Here is a 23,316-nt window from a genome sequence, read left to right as displayed (position 1 = left end):
TAATATGTTTTTTCCTCATTTGGTACTGATCCCAGATTCTTTTAATTTTGAGTAAAGGTTACCTTAGCTTATGGCTTACATAAGAGCAAGACTACAACCAACATAACCTAAACAAGATCTGACTCTGACTCTGACTATGGCTTTAATAGAAGCGTTACTCTTGCAGGGCTCCAGCACAAGTGCAATCCTTGCCCTGCTGTTGTTTTTGGTTATTTTTTCTCATCTCCATCAGCTCCAGCTCCCAGGATGAGGGAAAATATCCTCCAGGACCCAAACCCCTGCCTCTGCTGGGAAACCTGCACATGCTCAACCTCAAGAAATCATGAGCTTGTGGGAGGTGAGCATTTAAAAAAAAAAAAAAAACATTAAAATCAGATGACATTAAGTTTGATTCTTGTCTTTTTATTAGTTTGTAACAATCTAATAACAATGTAACAGTATTTACAAAAGCACATAATTCGTTGCAAAAAATGAAAGTCAGAAACAAAGATGATCAAGTGATATAGTTCTGCAAAATAAAGTAGAATAATTCACTAATCTTATCCAAGACCAAAAGTTGTTATTAATAGACTATATTCATCATTGTATTTATATTTTTTAAATACATTACAGTAAAAAAAAGACACACAAAGACATCAAGAACAAATTTTTAAATACATTGTAGGTTACTTTTTTAAAAACACACACAGACATCAAGAATCAGCATATGAATCTCAACAATGGTGACATGCTTCATGCCGCAATGCATGCCGGGAGCTATGAGTTTTACACTATGGTGGCTACCAGCATGAATTGTGACATTGTGACAAGCATGTCACCATTGCTGAGATTCATATCATCAAAATTCAGAAAGTCTGATCCTTGGTATCAAAGTATTGTTGGTGAATATCTATTACAATCTATTAATAAAAAATAGCCACTTTTGATCAAGGATAAGATTAATTAATTATTTTACTTTATGATGCTGAAAACTTTCTCACCTGGTCATCTTTCTTTCTGGCTTTCATTGCAACAAATAATGTGTGTTAGTAAACACTGTTAAAAACTCCAGACAAGAAAAAAGGCAAGAGTCAAACTGCACAAAGGAAACACTGATCACCTTAATGCTGAATACATTTTTTAAAAATATCAACATCTAAACCTCTGTTAATTCTCAAAAAGAACTTCTGCTGAGATCTTGATATATTTCATGTCTTATTTTATTTGCAGTTGATTTCAGGCTGTGTGGCTTTATGTCAGTTGTAGTTGTTGAATCAACATCACATTGTAACATTGATCTAATGGCATTACCATTTTCTCAACTTTAGTTGTGGGTGCAAGAGTGATGTTGTTTCAGTGCAATTAACATTGACACAATAACTTTGATTTAACATGGTTTAGATAGTCTAGAGATGGATTTCAATACTCTTTCTAATTTTCACAAGCAGAGGTTCAATAGCCAAGGCATACGGCATTCCTGATAATGCACATCCCTAAATGATCCCACTTTGAACTTTAAAATGTGCATACAAACCACCATTTATTTTCAGTACACTCTCAATGTCATGCAAGACCCTGATCAATAAAATCGGAGCTGAAGCGAAACTCCTCCGGTGTACGCCAGAGATAGCTATGCTCAAACCGGTCAAATGCATTTTCTTGATCTATGGAAATAAGATCAATAACCTAAAGACGTCCAAAATATACTGAATTATATATATATATATATATATATATATTTATACACAATGTGCCCTGTGCTTTAACACCTAACAGTGCATCTAAAATTTTCCTATTGGATTTGAGGAACTCACTATGCCCTCGATTTCCTGTGCAGTTCCACTATTTCAATCTCTAGGTCTCTCATTGACCAGGATATGTCCTTAGAAACATTGCATGCGTCTCAATCAGCTCCCTAGTTCAGTAGTCAGGGCACTGATCAGGGAGTCAGCCCATTGACTTATGTCCTTATCAGTGCCCTGACTACTGAACTAGGGAGCTGATTGAGACGCACGCATTGAGTGTACTGACTCCATTTTACCATAATCCCACCACTGCCGCAGTGATCTACAGCCATGTTTCTTCAACCCAAACTGTTTCCAAAAATATTTTATCGTCTCAATAAAAAACTTATCCTACAAGACATTAAAGTGCCAATAAGAATTTTTAGGGTTTATATTCACTATATAAATGCTACAGTCAACTAAACAGTGGTCAGAAAAACAGGTGAAATCACATTTCTTTATGACATTAAAATGATGTTTAAAACAATACAATTTATCCAGTCTAGCCAAAGTAATAAAATTCTCTCTTGCCTGTGCCCATGTATATTGTCTCCCTATATCATAGAAATCATGTTCAGGAATGAGTTTCAATATTTCATGCTGAGATGCAATATGAGGCTCTTTATGATTCCTGTCTACTTTGTAATTTTCTGTATTACAATTACACTCAAATAAATGCTGGGTTAAAAACAACCCAACTTGGGTTGAAAATGGACTAACCCAGCAATTGGGTTGTTTTAACCAAGCAATTGGGTTGTTTAAGCAAATATTTAACCCAACCACTGGGTTAAAACGACCCATTCACTGGGTTAAAACAACCTAATTGCTGGGTTAAAACAACCCATTTACTGGGTTAAAACAACCCAATAGCATTTTTTAGAGTGTAAAATCTCCTCCAATAAATATATACTCTTCTTGTAGAAAGAACATCCTTCAATTTCTTTATAAAACAAACCTTCTCAGGACCAAGAACAGGAGCATAAATGTTTTCAAAAACAAAAACAATCTCTGACTTTCAATGATTGTCCTTTAACAATGTGTTCAACCTCATATGATAAAGGTTTAAAATGTTTTTTGAAAAAAGACAGCTATACCACCACCAGTGTTGGGCACATTACTTTAAAAAAGTAATTAGTTATAGTTACTAGTTACTTCTTACACTCTAAAAAATGTTGGGTTAAAAATAACCCAAGTTGGGTTGAAAATGGACTAACCCAGCAATTGGGTTTTTTTTAACCCAGCATTTTTTAGTGTATAAATAGTAAATAAGTTAGTAACTGTGTGAACTCAACCTATCAACCTCAACCTTGTCTCCCACCCACCAATCATCATCAGTTATGTGTACCAAAACACGCATGGCATGCACCCCCCCCCCCCCCCCCCCCCCCCCCCACACACACACACACACACACACACGTAGTGGGAAGTTCGGATCATTTTACTGACTCGGATCTTTGAATCTCGTTCAGCAAAATGAACAAATCTTTTTTCAAGTCATTTCGTTCATTTCAGCAGAAACTAATTAAAATGTTACATGCTACATTTTTCAACACATTTAGTACTTTTGATTTTTTTTTTTATAAAAAATAAACTATAAGCTAATGCAGCCATGGGCAAACTTTGAGAAATAAATTATTAATGAATTGCTTAGCTTGCTTCAGTCTATGTATGCAGTCTGTTAGTTCACCTCACCTCCCGATCCAAATCGTTCTTTCTTTTGTCACTTCACATTAAATCACGTCTGTTCCCTGGAAAGTTTAGTTCACCTCTCGTGTCTTCGGGTATGAGCCGTTAGTTCGGTCATCATGTCTGATCTGGGCCGTGACAGCCTCATATGCAATACATGCGTCCGGAAACAGAATTGATTAGTTCACGAGTCTTCGGGTTTGAGTCATTCGTTCTTCAAGTCCCAGACCCATAGGGAAGGCTATACAGTCACCAGAAACAGAAAAGATTAGTTAATCTCTCAAGTCGTTCGTTCAAGTCCCCATAGGCTGAATGCAGAAACACAAATGAATAGTTCATCTCTTGAGTCTTCTCGTTCAAGTCGTTCGTTCTTTTGTCACGTAACCGCTTCCCTGTTCAGTGTCTCGCAACATATACAACATTACAGTCGTATTATTGACTGCATGTTGTAATATATTTATCCTCAAAAGATATGTGCAATAAACATTTATGCCTATCCGTTCTTAATAACCCAATGTGTCCAGGCTTCATAGGAAAATCAATTAATCTAGCTAAAAAAACCCTGAACTAAACAAACATAAAAAAACTACTCACTTGTTTGTAAGGAATTGTGAATTAACCATAGACTGTAAAGGATTGAACTCATTTCTGTATCCAACACGGCGGTCACGTCACGTGACAAAAGAACGAGCCTCGACAGATGAACTGTTTCTGCATTCAGCCTATGGGGACTTGAACGAACGATTTGAACGAGAAGACTCGAGAGAAGAACTAATCTTTTCTGTTTCCGGTGACTATAGCCTTGACTATGGGTCTGGGACTTGATGAACGAATGATTCAAGCCTGAAGACTCGAGACTGGTGAACTAATCAATTCTGTTTCCTGTACATTACATATTGGATGTTGCGCATGCGCAGTCAACACAAAATCACTCTCTGAGACAACCCGTTGTTCTCAGTCATATTAAAGATTTGTTCAAAATGAACGACACATCACTAACACACACCAACCAACCAGAGTAAGAAAAACGTTGCAGGTCCGACTGACAGAGTGTCAGAGTTTTTGTCTTGTAATGTTTTATTTTGGCCACTAGAGGTCCCCATAGGACTAATGTCTAAACATGTGCCTTTTGTAATCTGTGCTATTGTTTTCACCTGTGTCTCATTCTGTGCTGTGTATTTAAGCTGGTTTGTTTCTCTGCATCCTTGCTTGGTTATTGTGGTTCCTAAACCTGTGACTGCCGTAAGTTTGCGCTTGTCCCAAGAAGTTTTCTTTTGTGCCTTTTTTTGTTTCCAGAGTTTGCTTTTTGCTGTTACGGGAACCTTTTTCCTGAGCTTCTGTTTTTGAGGTTGTTGTCTCTCCTTTTTGATTTTTATGTCCTTTTTGGACTGGATATTCCTCTGTTTTTGTGAATGCCTGGAAGAAAGGGCTTTTTGTGCCCTTTTCCTTTTTTGGTAATAAACTCTTTGATTCAATTTAAGCAAGCGTCTGACTATTGGGTTCAAGCCCCTCCTGTGGCTCAGTGGTGGAATCTAAGACTTTCACGCCAGAGACCTGAGTTCGATTCCCGGCTCTGACACAGAGAGCCTGTTCGGATGAAAACCGCTTCAGTGAGCTCAATTATAGTAACGCTGCGTTTTTTTTTCTTCTCAGTAACGCTAATGGCGTTGTAACGGGAGAAACAGACATTTGTTTGATTACTTGTTACTGAAAAATAATTATTTTAGTAATGCCGTTTATAACGCCGTTATTCCCATCACTGACCACCACTAGATGAACTTTTATGACTTAAAATAACTTCATTACATTTACCATTGTCACTTTCATTTTTAACATCACTATGGGTTTCTTGAACCAACATCACATATTTCTTTTGTCTTATTAGTTCAAAAAGCACTGTTCTCTTACCGCTCATGCACAATTTATATCGAGTGTGCCCAATCTTAGCATACTCATAAAAGAATGCTTCATTTAATTTTTAAATACCACACATATTTCTTCAATCTGTTAATTGAAGTAATGAAAACTATTTGCACCATTCTTTTTCATCGACATTCTTGCTGAATCAATTCTCGATCTGGGAAATAATCTTTCGGTTTAACCCCTTTCATTACCTTTGAATTTTCTGATTTTCTGTATAAACATTTCAAAATGTTATGACACTAAATTCACAGACCCTGAAGATTCACTTCCACTTTCTGAGGCAGGCTCATCAATATTGCTCATATCTGATTCCATCTGAATCCCAGGATTTTAAACACCTTTTCCCGACATTTCATCTCCAGTCACTTTCCTAGCTCTTTTCCAATTGTTTTTTTCCTTCAATTTCCATTGTATTGCAGGCGTTTTAAAAACACTTTCATGTTCCATCATTTTTGTGAACAAGTTGGCATCATAGATAGAGAGCTGTGCCAAGTAGGCATTCATTGGAAAGCTTACTGTGTTTAAAATTGACAAAAGTAGGTCACCTAGTTCTAGAGTCAGTGGTAATGTTTGAACAGGAAAACAGTTGTAATAAAACCTTGTTGAACCCCAAGCACGTCTGTCACAAAATATTAAACTACAGCCGGTTTCAAAGAAGAACAATCAAATTCCTAACACAGGCACAGGTGTAAGAGTCAATACGGAGAAGGGGAAAAGGAACATCCCGCAATACACCACATCAATTTATCTGCACACAGTGAGTTTCATGCTCCATGTATTAAAAAGTGTTTCATATACTCAAAAGCAGCACGTCTGCCTACAGTAGTCAAGTCAAGTCAACTTTATTTATATAGCGCTTTTAACAATGTAGATTGTTTCAAAGCAGCTTTACAGTGTTAAACAGGAAAATAATGCAGCATAATTTTATTCAGCTGTATAGCCATTCTGGAAAAAACACTGATGTCATCAGTTCATTTCAATTATCATACAGTGACAGTGTGGGCTTTAGATCAATAATTAGATCAGTAATTTAGTTTAAATGGTTAATTTAGTTTATTAATTAGATTTATTTCGATGTTTAGATGAAAAATTTAGTGTCCCCAACTGAGCACGCCAAGCCAGAAGCAACACAGTACTCTCCAGTACTACAGAGGCAACAGTACTCAGCACACAGTGAATTATTCAGGCGTGTTCCTCCATTCACTATTCCCCAACATCCCTCCCGCACCCGCTGCCCGTCATACAATAGATAGAAGAACTCGATGTTGCAACAGAAACTATTGACTCTCTCTTTTCCAGTACTTTAGACACAGTTGCTCCCCTGCGTTTAAAGAAGATTAAAGAAAATAGTCCAATGCCATGGTACAACGAGCACACCCGGGCCCTTAAAACAGCAGCCAGAAAAATGGAGCGCAGCTGGAAGAAAACAAAACTAGTCTTTCTTAATTCATGGAAAGAGCGCATGATCTCATACAGAAAGGCCGTAAAAACTGCTAGATCTGCTTATGTAACGAATTTCACTGAAGAGGCAAGTTGCTGGACCCAAGTGAAGTTTATTCCAACATAAATCAAAACAAGGACTTGTCAAAACAAACTATAAAGAGACTGAACTATAACCTCACCATCACACAAAACTCACCATCAGCAGTTACACATACAATAACAGACGAAGACACATGGCAAACGTGAGGGCTAAATACACAAAGACTAATGACAAGACAAGTGACACCTGTAAACAGTGATTAAACAATTAACTATTAGGTGTGTTCGACATCGGCTGCGGCTGGATGCAACTGATCGGCGAGAGTAGCCGCGTGCAGGCGGGGAGGGGTTCACAGACGTGACTTCACAGACGTGAAGTCGGACACTTTCTGCTTCCCAACAGTGACGCTCGCGCTGTGTTTGCACACTTTATCAGCTGAAGTGAAATAAATGCAATATTTGGCAATACACAGATGTTTCATAGACATTATTGTCATGTAATACTTTATGCACTGCTTAATACAGCGTGTGTTTGTACAAGGACAAAGTTCAACATATAAGCCTACACTATCAATGATCTTGGGGTCTATGTTTTTAATCAGTTATATTTTGATAAACATGACAATATAACATCGCGACTACATGAAAGGAGGTTTTACTGTTATAAAAAACAGATTTGTGCGCATTAGTGGAGCTGAAGGTTTTCGAATAAACACGAAACACACGTGATCGCTGTCATGCGGTGAATCTGGCCAATCGTGGAACGGCTGTGTCGTCATCAGAGCCCGTGCAGCCTCATGCAGTTGCTCTCGAGAAACTGCACCGGCTGTATTCGCCGGCTGCTCTCGAATCGCTCTCGCGGCACTTTGTTGACATACGTCACTGTCACGTGGCGTCTGCGCTGCCTCAAGTCAGACAAAATTTCTAACCGGCATGCACTGCTTCAAGTCAGCCACCGATCGGTCTGCGCATCGCTGGGTGAAGTCGAACAAGCCTAATGACATGACACAACAAAAGATCACATGAGGGCATGGGAGTCACATGACAAGACCAGGAAACAAGACAGTGAACATGACACACTCAAACATAACCATGAACATGATAAACTAAAACACATGAACAATGAACATGAACTGTCACCAAAACACCCTGTGACAGCTTATTTCTCGACTCTCTTGGAAGAAAACAAACACAACCCTAGGTATTTATTCGATACTGTGGCTAAATTAACCAAAAATAAAGCTTCAACTTCTGATGTTTGTAAACAGCACAGCAGTAATGACTTTATGAACTTCTTTACATGTAAGATTGAGAATATTAGGAATTTTAACCATGCAGCCATCTACTACAGTATCACATCAGAGAGCATTGTAGTGTCACTGAGGAAAAATTACACTCATTCACTGCTATGGGAGAAGAAGAATTGGCTAAACTCGTTAAATCATCAAAATCAACAACATGTAGGCCTATGCTCGACCCTGTACCGACTAGGCTATTAAAAGAGATGCTACCAGAAGTCATAGATCCTCTTCGTAATATCATTAATTCATCTTTGTCATTAGGATATGTACCGAAAACTTTTAAGTTGGTATTATTAAACCACTTATTTAAAAAACGCAACTTGATCCTACAGAATTAGTCAATTACAGGCCAATCTCAAATCTACCCTTTCTGTCAAAAATACTTGAAAAGGCAGTGTCTTCACAATTATGTTCCTTTTTAGAAAGAAATGGTATCTGTGAGGATTCCAGTCAGGATTTAGACCGTATCATAGTACTGAGACTGCTCTCATCAGAGTTACAAATGATTTACACTCATCCAATCGTGGCTGTTACTCGATCTTAGCGCTGCATTCGATACTATCGACCACAACATTCTTTTGAATAGACTCGAAAATTATGTAGGCATTAGTGGAATTGCATTGGCATGGTTTAAATCATACCTGTGACCGTTTTCAGTTTGTAGCAGTAAATGGAGAGATGTCATACCGATCACAAGTTCAGTATGGAGTACCGCAGGGCTCAGTGCTAGGACTGTTGCTCTTCACCCTGTACATGCTACCACAGGGAGATATCATTAGGAAGCATGGCGTTAGTTTTCACTGTTATGCTGACGATACTCAGCTCTATATATCTTCACGCCCTGACAAAACTTACCAATTCACAAGATTAACGGAATGCATAGCTGATATAAAACATTGGATGACCAGTAAAAACTCAATTCAGAAAAAACTGAATTTTTAATTATTGGACAAAACAGCTCCACAAGTAGTAACCTAGAATACTGTCTAACACTTAATGGCTGCTCTGTCAAGTCCTCGTCGTCAGTGAAGAACCTGGGTGTGCTCTTTGATACCAATCTTTCGTTTGAAAGCCACATTTCTAGCATCTGTAAAACTGCATTGTACCATCTTAAAAATATATCTAAATTACGGCACATGCTCTCAATGCAAAATGCTGAACAGTTAGTTCATGCGTTCATGACCTCAAGGCTAGATTATTGTAATGCTCTACTGGGTGGTTGCCCTGCTCGCTTAATAAACAAACTCCAGCTGGTCCAAAACACAGCACCTTGAGTTTTTACTAGAACCAGGAAATATGGCCATATTAGCCCGGTTCTGTCAACACTGCACTGGCTCCCTATGAAACATTGCATACATTTTAAAATCTTGCTTATTACTTACAAAGCACTAAATGGTTTAGCTTCCCAGTACTTGAGCGAGCTCTTAACACATAATACTCCATCAAGTCTACTGCGGCCTCAAAATTCTGGCCAGTTGATAATACCGAGAATATCGAAATCAACTGCAGGCGGTTGATCCTTTTCATATTTAGCACCTAAACTCTGGAACAGTCTTCCTAACATTGTACAGGAAGCAGACACACTCTGTCAGTTTAAATCTAGACTAAAAACCAAGCGGCAACCTCCCGCAGTTTCTCTTGAAGCCAATACGGAAGTGCCTCAAACTGCAATTCATCGACTGGCCGCTAGGGACAGGATCCAGAAGGGAGCAGAATCTCATTGAGCCCCATGTTAAAATGGCCAACTTTAGAGCAGAATAAAACATGTTTACAGCCTGGTACAAATTGTGCTTTTGGTCTATACAGCTCATTTTACCCTTCATGACAACTGTGAGGGGGGTAAATTTTTGTATAACTCATTAATTTGCATTATATAAAGCCTTAAAGTTCTGCATAATTAAGGGCGTGGTCACTTCGAGTGACAGGTGGATAGCCATTTATCTGCTGTCTGTTAGTCATCGTGTCACTTAAGCTCCGCCCACGGCCCGCCTTTTTGCCCATTTTCTGTTATCCTGGAGTGACGCGCTGCCAAGATGGCAACGGCCATCTCGTCCATACTTTGCGCTTCAGAACGGCTCATCAGAATCCTATGGGTGACGTCACAGACACTACGTCCATATTTTTTTTACAGTCTATGCTAAAAACACATCTCTTTACTATGGCATACACATAAAACACTTTTTCAATTAAATGATTGTTAGGCTGCATTAACTAGGTCAGCCGGAACCGGGAACACTTCCCATAACACCTGATGTACTCGTTACATCATCAGAAGAATGGCATCTATGCTAATGATAGTCTCTCTGTTTTATCCCGAGGTTTACTGCAGTCAGCCGGATCCGGGCCGTATCCAGATCAGATGGTGGACCTGCGCCCAGACAAGACCAACGCATGACCCTGAAGTGTCTGCAGAGACCATGTCAATTAGACTCCCCCTAAAATTGCCTCATCAACACGGCATCCTCAATAATCCCGTCTCCGGAGTGATGACTCCGATTGTTCGAATATTAAAATTTAAAAATTGTTAAATCGATATGTCATCCTCTATAAACCTGTCTCCGGCGTGTTGACTCCGATATTTTGATTATTCCTATTTAATAATTATTTAATCGACACATCGTCCTCAATAAACCGTGTGCTACCGCTGACTTTTCGAATATTCTTTTATAACCTCTGACCTGTAAAGTTGACAGAATAATAATCACACGCTGTTGAAACCAAATAGATCTGGTTATTAAGCTGAATTAGCCATATAAAATAAATTACTGATCTAATTACTGTTCTAATGCCCGCGTTGTCACTGTATGATGGTTGAGGTGAGCTGATGACATCACCGTTTCCTCCAGAACGGCTATAGGGCTGAATAAAATTCTGTTGCATTATATTCCTGTTTAACACTGTGAAGCTGCTTTGAAACAATCTGCATTGTTAAAAGCGCTATATAAATAAAGTTGACTTGACTTGACTTGACTTGACAATCAACAGTACATGAAAAATGGATTAAAAACACTTCCCTCTCTCAAGTCTGAGGAGACTTAAAGGGGTGATGAACTGAGAAATCAACTTTCCCTTGAGCCTTTGATATATAAAAGTTAATCGTGATATGAGAATATACTGTAGGTTTCAGAGCTGAAAACTTCCTAGTTAGTCAAAGAAAAGCTTTTATTGACACCAGGCCCAGAAAACGCTCAATCTCAGAATATGTTGACCATTTTGACGTCATAGAATGCAGAAACGCTGACTCTACAGATGAATAAGTATGCCTGCTTCTGTAGCCCCGCCCACTGACTCATGGAGCTAAACGGATCACGCTACCGAGCAATAAACATGGCGATTCCAGCTCACGTGTGTAAGACATTGCGCGGTTGTTCACTTCATTTCACCGCGGAATCGTTTCTAAACAAGATACAGGTCTCGATTTCGAGACATATTGAAATTAAAACACAATGCTGTGCCTTCTATATTGGATCTGACAGGAATGGTGCTACACACTTATGTGAGTAAAACATGTTTTTTATTTGTGATAGTATTGCATTGTTACAGATCATGTTAATTCTGTGTACGTGTGTAACAGAACATACCTTAGCACACTGTCAAAGGCTGAAGAATCCTTTATTTGAGATGTTATTGGTTCATTCGAGATCAGACTCAGACTTGTAACGTTATGGACCAGGGCTCGCAAAGCCCAACGTCACGGGGCTATGTGTTTTTCAAATGGGCTACCAAAACGTAAGCCCTGCCTGCTGACGGGCTATCTAAAATAGTGAAATAACATTCCTTTCTTGCGCGCGCATGTGTGTGTGTGTATGGGTCGCGGTTTTCCACCGATAAGAAATATCATTAATACACAAGTGAATTGGTGAGTCGTTAAAATGTCTCTTTTTTACCGTTTTTCTCCATTGGTTTGGCTCATTTCTTGAAACAGAAATTACATTCTCAAAATTGTAAGATCATTTGGCAAAACAGTCTTACAGTTCAGCACAACACTATAGCTCACTTGCAAAAGCTAATATCTCTCCCAAAACTGTTCACTCATGCTTCAGAACTAAATTCCTTTCCCATATAAATAGTCAGTGCCACGAAAATGGCAAAGATCCTTCTCAATTGGTTTGGCTCATTTCTTGAAACAGACCGGACGTTCTCAACACTCTTGGTGCTTTTGCCAAAATAACGTGGATGATTCAGCACAACACCATGGTTCACTTGCAAAACCTCATACCTCTCCCAAAACAGTTCACTCATCAAAATTTCCTTCTCATTTAAACAGTTAGTGCCCCTAAAATGCTTCGGCCCTTTGGCATTGTGTAAGCACTGCAAGTCAAAATGTTTAGATGTTTTGTCACTATGGCAGAGGACCATTGAAATATCCCTCATGTCCACCTTTCAGCCTTAACCCAGTCCTTCATTTTTGTCTAGCTAACAGAATACAATTGTGTATAAAACTGAAAAAAAAAGAAAAAAAAGAAATAGGATTTTAGGGTAAGAGTAACCTCCAAAGTTTGACATCACACATTGCACTCATACTGTCACAAACGCCGGTGAGGTTTCCACCAGCGGCCACCGGAGGTCTCACTCTCCGGAGTACTAAGTCATTCGGACTACAATTCCCACCCACACTCCGGGACTAATTGCCAGACACCTGTTCCTCATCACACAGACTACTTATTCTCGGGTTGCTCAAGCTCTCATTGCGAAGTCTTGTTGGCCCCGGCTGCATTACTGAGCGTTATTTACCCTGTGTTGCCTTTTCCTGTGCTCTGATTCTGCTTTGTTCCTCGTTCACGATTGTTTTCTGCCTGCCTCTTGTTTACTGTTTGCCTGGATACTGGACTCTGATTGTTTGCTGCCTGCCCCGATCTTCTGCCTGGTTGTGACCATTCTCTCTGCCCTGCCTCTGACACTAATGTTCTGCCTGGTGATTCGACCTCAGCCTGTTTGTTCTTTGACACTGATTTATGGTAATAAACTATATGGATTCCAACCTGCCTGAGTCTTCGTTACACATACTGCCAAGGAAATTGTAACCATTATCATTCACACACATAAAGTAACTTCCATACATTAGAGTAAAAAGAAAATGTATACAGCATAATATACTGTAATATAACACACAAACAAAAAAAACATGAAAATTACTGTCCTCACCCTCCTGGCCATCCACACACTGCTGTTCTCAATCCTACTGTAAACACTTGTAATGTTGTAAAATTTCTACTTTTCTAATGATATAATCTGGGTTTTATTTTTTTTCAGAGATATTGTTAGAGTAAAGTATATGAATATATTGACCAAACAGTACACACAAGACCAGTACTGCATATTGATGAAAATATTTATTTATCTCCACATTTGTAAAATCATTCGATTAATTCATGCATTTTCAAAGGTTTGTTTTTTATATCTGCTGAGGTTGGGCTGAAGTCTCTGTCCAGCCTCTCTCAGTCTCAACCCATGGGTACTCAGTAGAATCGCATCTGATAAATTTGGTCCCCGTCTTCTTTGGCTATATCCTACTCCAGGTCTACCTCTTCCTACCCCCCTCTTCCCCTTCCCCTCTTTTCCCCTCTCTACCCCTGTCATCCCCCCTTCCCCTCTCTACCCCTCTCTACCCCCTTCCCCTCTCTTCCCCTCTCTACCCCTCTCTACCCCTCTCTACCCCTCTCTACCCCTCTCTACCCCCTTCCCCTCTCTTCCCCTCTCTACCCCTCTCTTCCCCTCTCTACCCCCTTCCCACCCCTCTCTTCCCCCTTCCCACCCCTCTCTTCCCCCTTCCCATCCCTCTCTTCCCCTCTCTACCCCTCTCTACCCCTTTCTACCCCCTTCCCACCCCTCTCTACCCCTCTTCCCCCACGGGCTCCCCCTCTCATCCTCACTCTTCCTCTTCCTCAAGCAGGCAGTTGCCCTTGTTCATTTACTTGGCCAGGTGCCTCCATGTTCAGAAATTGTACTGGTCCTGCATGGTCAAGCTCTTTACATATATGTTTGGCAGCTTTCACAGTCATGGACAGCACCTGTCAGGTAACTAAACATACTCTTTGATTGGTCATCTGAGATGTGTGAAAGTCCTCCTTCATTAGTCAAGTTATAGTTTCACCTGACTGTCAATTGCTGTAATAAATGTATCAAATGTTCCAAGGGATTCATATATGGTATTCGGTATTATGTTCTTGACTAATTTTGACAATTGAACAGACTATTGTGCATGTGATGACTTATACAATGAGATTACGCTGATACGTTTTGGAGCGAACGGCCATTAGACTGAGAATCAAACAATCAGTTTAGATCAACAAGATCTATTCACTTGGAAATTGTGCTAAATGTAGGCTACCTGTAGTTAATCATTTGCAAATATTTGCGTGAACAATTGCCAAGTGGTTTGGAGATTTGTCGATGTTGTTTTGAGAATGTAATTTCTGTTTCAAGAAATTAGTCAAACCAATGGAGAAAAACTGTAATAGATTTTAGAAAACTAGAATAAATATACAGAATTCAACGGTGCTCTTATCATAGTTTGAATATTTTGCGTTGAGCAAATTTTTTAGAATCCTTGCGATCATAAGTGAATCATATTGTGATTAGTATATTAACATTCTTGAATGTGACTATGTCTGACAACTGAATTGACTTGTTCTTAAAGTCCCTGTAAAGTCAAAACTAAACATGTGTTCTGAGTTTCTCACACCACAGATAAATGTGTTATTAACCACCCAGCCAAATTTTAATCATTAAAAAATCCGCCAAGTACATAAAATAGCTTATCAAAAACTTGAAAAAATTAGCAGCATTCTCTGCTCTCAAACGCTGGGGGTGTGTCCGCTGTCTGCGCCGAAACCATGCCATGCGGGAAAGCGGCCGTGGCACACAAGACAACACTCACTGATCACGACCGTCTATGATCACGACGCACCAGATGTCGGCGGGACGGGAGGACTAAGGCCGGGGCGGGGGATAGTCGGTTCTGCAGCGGATTATCAGTGAATCCCAGTTGTCTCCGGTGAAAGTTTGTAAAATGATCCGGTGTATTGTCACTGCAGGCGTCGGTGGTTATCCTCAGCTTTCCATCAAGGTGGCTGTTCAAAAAATTAATCCACCTCTTCTTGATCATCGTGTTTGTTTTGTAAGCTGTTTTGTAAGTTGTAGACTATAACAGTACTGACAGTAACTCGCGATCGAGCAGGCGAACTGATGCGAATGTGCTCTAGTTATGATCGTGTTAGGGGAGGAGCCAGGCTCGGTGGCTCCAGTGCGTCATCGAGCCACCGTTTTAGCCCCGCCCAGAAAATCCTGAACACAGCAACGGTGATAAACTGTTTAACGGTCTAACTTCTGAATTCAGTACTACATAGTTCACAGTCTTTGTAATTTGTTTCAGCAATACATTTCTAACATTTATAATGTGTTTAGAAAAAAATCTCAGAATTGCCTTTACAGGGATTTTTAGTAATATCTCGCTTCCTTTTTCAGATTTCAGAGAACCCAAAGGAAAAGAGGCAGTAGTCTTATGCAAGCCAGATTTTTACAAATCTGTTGGACTACCTGTAGTTATAACGACATCAGACTTCTGCTAATTTTATTTTTAAAGGTTGTAATGCTTGTCATACCCCCCCCCCCCCCCACACACACACACACACACACACACTTCTTTTTTAAAGAAGGATCTTTTAAATAAAATAAATTGACTCAACTGCTGAGAAGGTGTCTTTATATTTTAAAAGGTTTTCTCCAAATTTGAAATGGTCCATTGAAGTGTAGTTGAAATATTAATGTTGTTTCAACATTAACTTGGTACATCAGATGGCAACATTATTTACATTTCAGTTGTATTTTCAGTTTCAACAAAAGTGATCTAGAATCAACATCAAACAATATTACCAAATATATATATTTTTTTATTTCAGTGTTGATTTAACATCAGTAGAATCCATCATAGAGTAATGTTAATTCAATAGCATTACCATTACCATTTTTATTTCACCATTGATTCAACATTAAATGCGGATGCAAACATGATATTGAACATCAGTTCATAATGTTGATTCAATGATATTACAAATGATTTTTTGTTGAAATCTCAACATTGTTTCAACAGTAACTGAGGGTGCAAAAGTGATGTAGAAAAAATATTCTGTTGATTCAATGGTATTATTGATTTGTGGTTGAAATCTCAACATTGTTTCAACAGTGCAAAAGTGATGTTGAAAAAATATCACTTTGTAATGTTGAATCAATATTATTACCATTGATTTATGGTTAAAATATCAGTATTGCTTCAACATTAACTGAGGGTGCAAGAGTGTTGCTAAAGCAACATCACTTTTTAACATTAATTCAATGTAATTGGCGTTGACGCATCAACACTGACTCAACATTGTTTCAATGATTACATTCTATCTGGGTAAGTTACTGTCAGGGTTCTGTCACTTCGGCCTAGTTTACTCTTGGTTTGTGACAGAGCCCTGACAATCCTGTATTGTTTGTCTTGTCTTGTGTCCTTGTGTTTTGTGTGCGGGGCGTGGTGTTCGGATCCCAGCACTTCGGTCTAGTTTGGGTTTCAGTTTTGTGTTGGGATTCGGACATTCATGCTCCGCATGTTTGTTTTGTCTCGAGCGCACAGAAAGAGCATTCGCTCGTTCTTGTGCGCTCTGTCTTGTCATGTGAGCGTGTGCTCTTCTGTCTGTGTTCTGTGTAGCACACGGTTCATGTTTTCATCGGCCGTGTGCTTTCATGTTATGTTTTGTCTTATGTTGTGTAGCACGTGGTTGGTGTTTTTCACTGGCTACGTGCTACGTCATGTTGTCATGTTTTGTGTGAACATGCAGCTGATGAGTTCTCATTAGCTGCATGTTCATGTCATGTTTGGTGTGAGCACATGTCTTGTTAAGTGTTTCTTTGTGCCATGTGCTCGTGTCCATTGTCTAACCCCGCCCACCTTGTTTCCTGATTATTGGTTAATTTGCCCCACCTGTCTTCCCTCGTTACCCTCTTTTATTTGTTCCCTATTTAATCTCCTTGTGTTTGCAGTCCAGTGCGGAATCGTCACCTTTACCTCATGTTTCCCTGCTCCAGTCAAGTCAAGCGGCGTCAAGTCTGTTTTTCCCCCTCGGGGTAGTTTGTTTTGTCTTGTTTTTTGTTTTACTATTATCATTAAAAAGCCCATTCCTCTGCATCTTTGAGTCCTCGCATTTCCCTTCAACAACCCTGACAGTTACATCGTCGTATGAAAACGAAAGCACCCCTGACCAGCTGAATTCAGTTGAGAGCCAGTTGAGAGACCAGCAAAACAAGCTTTTTTTCAGTTGGACTGATCTTGTTGCATGAGTTTAAACCACAATAACACATCAGATCCAAAAAAAAATTATTTTTTTTTCACACCATTTCAAATGACTAAAAGCGTGAAGACTTTTTTCTTTTCAGAAAGAAATGAGCATAAAAAGATGATACTTCCGCACGCGGCGAATCAGATTAGGCACGTTTTTTGTTTCCCAGCAGGGACCTATTCATTCATAAACATTTATACTGAGATAAACAGGTCATACAACAGCGGTGTAAAAATGTAGGTCATGACGTACAAGTTGTTCTATTGAAACATATACTGGCAAAACACAAATTCAATTCATGTGGCGCTGTTAATATCTAAACTATCTTGTAGTTGCCCCAGCAATTCAGGTTGGTGTTCAAAGTGCGATGTGGAAGTTTGCTGTTCTTGCCAAATACAGTTGTTGTTGTTTTTTTTATTTTTTTTTATGCAGTTATGAACAATTTACATGTAAATTCATTCTATTTTTGTTTCCAGCATAAAGTTCAGTGTATTTTAAATTCTTTCTATATCTTATTTGAATACTTCTTTTTAATAATGTGATTATATGTTATATCCTGTGAAACAAAGTACTGATTGTCAAAGCTGTCCAGTGACATGACAATGGCTGCTATTCTTAAAGTAGAAAAACTGGTAAAACAACCTCTTCTGTGTCTGGATTCATTGATACAAATTCAAACAAGTAGCAATATTTGCAATTACAATTAGGGTTAGCTTATTTTGTTAATTAGCTTATCTGTGACCGTAATGTATTTTTTCTTCTTTAGGCTCTGATCCCAGATTCCTTTAATTTTGAGTAAAGGTTACCCTCCCTTATAGCCCCTCATATACCTTGTCTCCAGAGTACATAAGAGCAAGACTAAAACCAACATAACCTAAACAAGATCTTACTCTGACTATGGCTTTAATAGAAGCATTAATCTCGCAGGGCTCTGGCACAAGTGCAATACTTGCCTTGCTGTTGTTTTTGGTTATTTTTTTCTTCTCCATCAGCTCCAGCTCCCAGGATGAGGGAAAATATCCTCCAGGACCCAAACCACTGCCTCTGCTGGGAAACCTGCACATGCTTGACCTCAAGAAATCCTACATGAGCTTGTGGGAGGTGAGCAAAAATGTTTAAATAAGATGATTTTACTTACTAGTGAAACATGCTTCTGTTTTGGTTTAGTTTCATTGTGTTTTGGTTCTTTTCCCTGTTCCCATTTGCCTCTGTTCCCTGACATTGTAGGTTGACCTAGTTTCCTAATTATTATAATTTCCTAACTTGTGTCTAATTTAGTTATTTTGTTATCTCCTGTGTATTTATACCCCTGGGGCCTATACCATGAAGCCGGTAGTGATGTTACGTATGACACTGAAGCGTCGATGCGCGTATCGCGCATGCAACACATTTTGAAGTGAAGCTCCGTATCGGGGTGTGTATTGGTTTCCTAGAGTCACGTGACCGATGACAAATGAAGCCTCACTTTCTGTCCAATCACGTGCGCGTTTCACTTTGCGTGCCAGAAGCTTCGAACCCCCAGATCTTACTTAACAAGTCCTTGTTGCCTCAGTCTGGTTGATGGTTTTGTGAGGAGAGTGCTGTACTTTGAAAGTTAAATAATATATTACATTTAGATAAACATTTATTTGTCACTATTTATTATTTTTTGTTTGTTGGAGTTGTGTCTTTGTATTTTGGTAAAATATTTGCCTTACTGTCATTCCTACTGTTACACAAGCACTATCACTGCCAAGTGTCATAAGCACATTTAATTACAGATGATACTATCACACAATGTCCTTATTTTGTGTGTGTGTGTGTGTGTGTGTGTGTGTGTGTGTGTGTGTGTGTGTGTGTGTGTGTGTGTGTGTGTGTGTGTGTGTGTGTGTGTGTGTGTGTGTGTGTGTGTGTGTGTGTGTGTGTGTGTGTGTGTGTGTGTGTGTGTGTGTGTGTGTGTGTGTGTGTGTGTGTGTGTGGAGAGAGAGAGTAGGCCTACGTTACATCTTATTGAATCATATAAGCTCATATTATATTTTATTGACACACTTTAATGGCTAAATTAATTTATTTACTGGACACATTAAACACAAACATATAAAGCTTTTATTTGTACACATAGCATTGAAACGATGGAGTGTGTTGTGGTTGCTTCATCTGACAGAGGTTCTTCCACAGACTTCTGCCTGCTTTATTTTAAATAAGCACCAGATGGCGCTGTTCTTGACACTCTCGAAGCTTTGAATCTTTTCCCGAAACAGTTAGGGTAAAGCTAAAGCCTCACTGCTTCATGAGGCTTCATTTCCACATCACTAGAAGCCGGTTTAGCTGGCTAGCCAGATATATTTAAGCTTAGTTTGTGCCAATCCTGGGTTTAAGGTACCATTAAAGTGGTTTGGCTTTTAGCAGTGTTCATCTCCATAGTAACTTACGCTCCACAGCTAACCTGCTCCAGGGCAGGTTATGTTCTGGATAAGAGATCTCAAACTGAAATTGGACCAATCAGCTGTGAGCAAGGTGACACATATCTGATGCAATAAAGTCACTCCCCCTTTTTCTACTCCAAATTAAAGGTTACTACATAGCTAATGGCTATTAAAGACTTAAGCCTCTGGCTTTTAACAATGCTTATTTATAATAATAATAATTTTGAAGTATTTAAAAATAATTTATGTAATTATTATACCCTTAATCAATTACACATGTATAATTTTAGTAAATCAATCATTAATATGCATTTTGTTAATATTAAAATAAATAGCCTATATAAAGGTCATACAAATAAGCTTTAAATTCAATAACTAAATCTATAAAAAATTACATGTGAGCATAAATGTTAAATTCTCTCTATATATCAACTAAACTAACTTCATAACTTTTACTTGCATTGACGTATAAGATTTTTCTTAAAGTTGTCCTCGACAGCTCTTTTCTTCTGTGTAAATTTGTTTAAATTCTTAATATTTTTCAATCATGTATATTCTGCAGAAGAGTGAAGTGAATCACACTGCTTCTCTCCTGAGAAGTGAATCTCAGTTTCACTGATCCACAGCGTGTGATTGGCTGTTCACTGCTGATGTCACAGCTAAACTCCTAAACTCCGGATCAAAGCCTGAGTTGACAGAGAAAGTTGAGGATCAGCATCATGGGACCAACAAAGCCTTAATAGATTGGTTTGGTTTTGTCAACTCGAAACTAATCCTGTAACCCTGAGTTTGTTAAACTACCATCATGGTACAGGCCCCTGGTTCTGTTCAGTTTTCTGCCTGTTCTTGTTAATGTATTGTTTGGTTTGCATTTATCCAGTGCTTTGTATAGTATAGTATCCAGAGTAAGTATAGTTAATAAAGTCTGTTGAATCTCCTTTGTCTTCGTGAGTGCTAACCAGCAATTGTGGCAACTATGTTCTAACGAAATGCTAATAAACAGACGTGATTTAGATCAAGTTTATGAATGGATCTCAGGGTTAATGTGTGACCAGGTGAACAGGCAAACGAGACATTATCCTAAATGATGTTAAAGGGTGCTACACATGCAAAGTATGCATTCACTGGCAAGCTTACTGTGTTTAAAAATAGCAACATGTTGATCACGTATTTCTCACACTCACTAGGGTAGAGTCAGTGGTAATGTTTGACCATGCCATCATGGGCAAATGCACAAAAAGAGAGGCCATAGGTAAGCTGATGCCAATAGATAGATAGTTCATTAAAATAGGTCACTGTTCCCATTAGGTTAATAATGGGTAATGTGTGACCATTGAGGGAATGTTATGGAGGTGTTGTCCTGTGTCGCTGGCTGGCTGGCTCGCTGGATGGATGGATGGATGGATGGATGGATGGATGGATGGATAGATAGATATTAATGGCTTTTCTTGATCTTTTCTCTCTTGCAGCTGTCAAAACAATATGGGTCAGTTTACACGGTGCACTTGGGCCCCAAAAAAGTCGTAATATTGTCAGGATACAAGACCATCAAACAGGCACTAGTGAACCTTTCAGAGGAGTTTGGAGACAGAGATATTACACCCATATTCCATGATTTCAACCAGGGATATGGTAAGATTTTGCATATTTAGTCAAGTCAAGTCAAGTTTTTTTATAGAGTTTTTATAAGTTACAAGTTTAACACAACCATAGTTGATCCAAAGTGCTTTACAATACAAAAATAAATTAATAAAGAAAATAAAGAGAAAAGGAGTAGGAAAAAAACTAAACAGAAATGGAGATAGAAATCAAGTATCAAAATCAATCAAAATGTATAAACATACATACATAGCGTAGAACACCAGCTAATATAAAGTACATACACAGCATCACTCGAACACTAGAAAGTAAAAATAAGTATTTAAAGTAGATTTAAAAGCATCCAGTGATGGAGAGGCCCTGATGTTCAAAGGTAGACTGTTCCAGAGCTTTGAGGCGAATACAGAGACAGCTCTATCACATTTTGATTTACAATGAGAATGAGGGACCGATAAAAATAACTGATCTCAAGATCTTATTGACCTAGAGGCTGTGTATGGTAATAAGATCACAAATATAATCCGGGGCCGATGTATGCAGTGCCCCATATGCGAAAAGAAGGATCTCAAAGTCTACTCTAAAGTTTATTGGTAGCCAATGCAAAGTGGCAAGGACAGGGGAGATATGATCCCTTTTCTTAGTTCCTGTTAACAATCTGGCTGCTGAATTTTGGACCATCTGTAAAAGAGACAGAGTAGATTGAGGTAGGTCAACGTACAGAGAGTTACAGTAATCCAATCGAGAGGAAACATTATTTTTTGTAGATGTAAATTTCAAATGACTTCAGGATTTAGACTTGTCTTGTATATAAAGTTGCAAATCATCTGTTTGTATTTTAGTTAGAAATGTGAGGTCCACTGTGGAGTAATGGATAAATTATTCCTCTGTAGGGATTTTGTGTTCCAATGGTGAAAACTGGAGAGAAATGAGACGCTTTGCTCTCTCGAACCTCAGAGATTTTGGAATGGGCAAGAAAATAAGTCAAGAGATTATCATTGAAGAAAAATAATATTTAAAAGAGGAATTTAAGAAGTTTGAAGGTAAGATTGTAAACCACAAGGACAAAATGATGATGTTACTGAAACTGAGTTTTAACCTTTATCTTGTTCACTCATGTGCAGGAAAACCATTTGATACAACTCTGCCAATTGCCATGGCTGTTTTGAACGTCATCTCAGCCATTGTCTTCGGCACCAGATTTGAGTACAGCAACACCAAGTTACATTACATGATCAAACGAACTTACGAAAACATGAAGATGACTGGATCAGCTTCAGTTCAAGTACCCAGATGTTAATTTGTATTATTCTAGAAATACAATAAATATTTATTATTTATAATGCATGATTTTGAGTGTCTGTCATGTTGTATGTACAATGTTCAATGGTACTTTAGGATTCTTTGCAATTCTGCTTGTTTGCATACCGTAGGGATTACCAGGACGCGCACACACACACACACACACACACGTTGGGTTTTCATGTTGTATGGGGACATTCCATAGGCGTAATGCATTTTATACTGTACAAACAGTTTTTTTTATCCCCCTACACTGCCCCTGCCCTTAAACCAAGCCAACACACACACACGTGTTGTGTGTGTGTGTGGACTCGTAATCCCTACGGTATGGGGACAAAATGTCCCCACAAAGATGGCAATATCCAAAATCCTTGTCCTTGTGGGGACATTTTTTGGTCCCCATGAGGAAAACAGGTCATAAATCACACTAAGTGATGTTTTTTGATGTAAAAATGCAGCATGTCTCCTGTGATGGGTAGGTTTAGGGACAGTGTGTGTGTGATGGGTAGGTTTAGGGGCAGGGGCAGTGTAGGGGGAT

The 23,316-nt window shown here is 38.9% G+C and overlaps 1 pseudogene across 1 annotated transcript in view; it reads left to right on the top strand.

The window, feature by feature from the left end:
* Window positions 1-22,776, top strand: part of LOC307121844 (cytochrome P450 2K6-like) — a 34,721-nt pseudogene extending 11,945 nt beyond the window's left edge. Inside the window, exons 3-6 of the transcript in view lie at window positions 18,468-18,576; window positions 21,350-21,512; window positions 22,370-22,519; window positions 22,601-22,776. The product of the transcript in view is annotated as a cytochrome P450 2K6-like (transcript). The remainder of the gene's footprint in view (window positions 1-18,467; window positions 18,577-21,349; window positions 21,513-22,369; window positions 22,520-22,600) is intronic.
* Window positions 22,777-23,316: the final 540 nt, after the last annotated feature.

The sequence above is a fragment of the Gobio gobio genome (genome assembly GCF_949357685.1).
Source record: "Gobio gobio genome assembly, chromosome: 1".
NCBI lineage: Eukaryota > Metazoa > Chordata > Actinopteri > Cypriniformes > Gobionidae > Gobio > Gobio gobio.
This window is presented reverse-complemented; position numbering and strand designations above follow the sequence as displayed.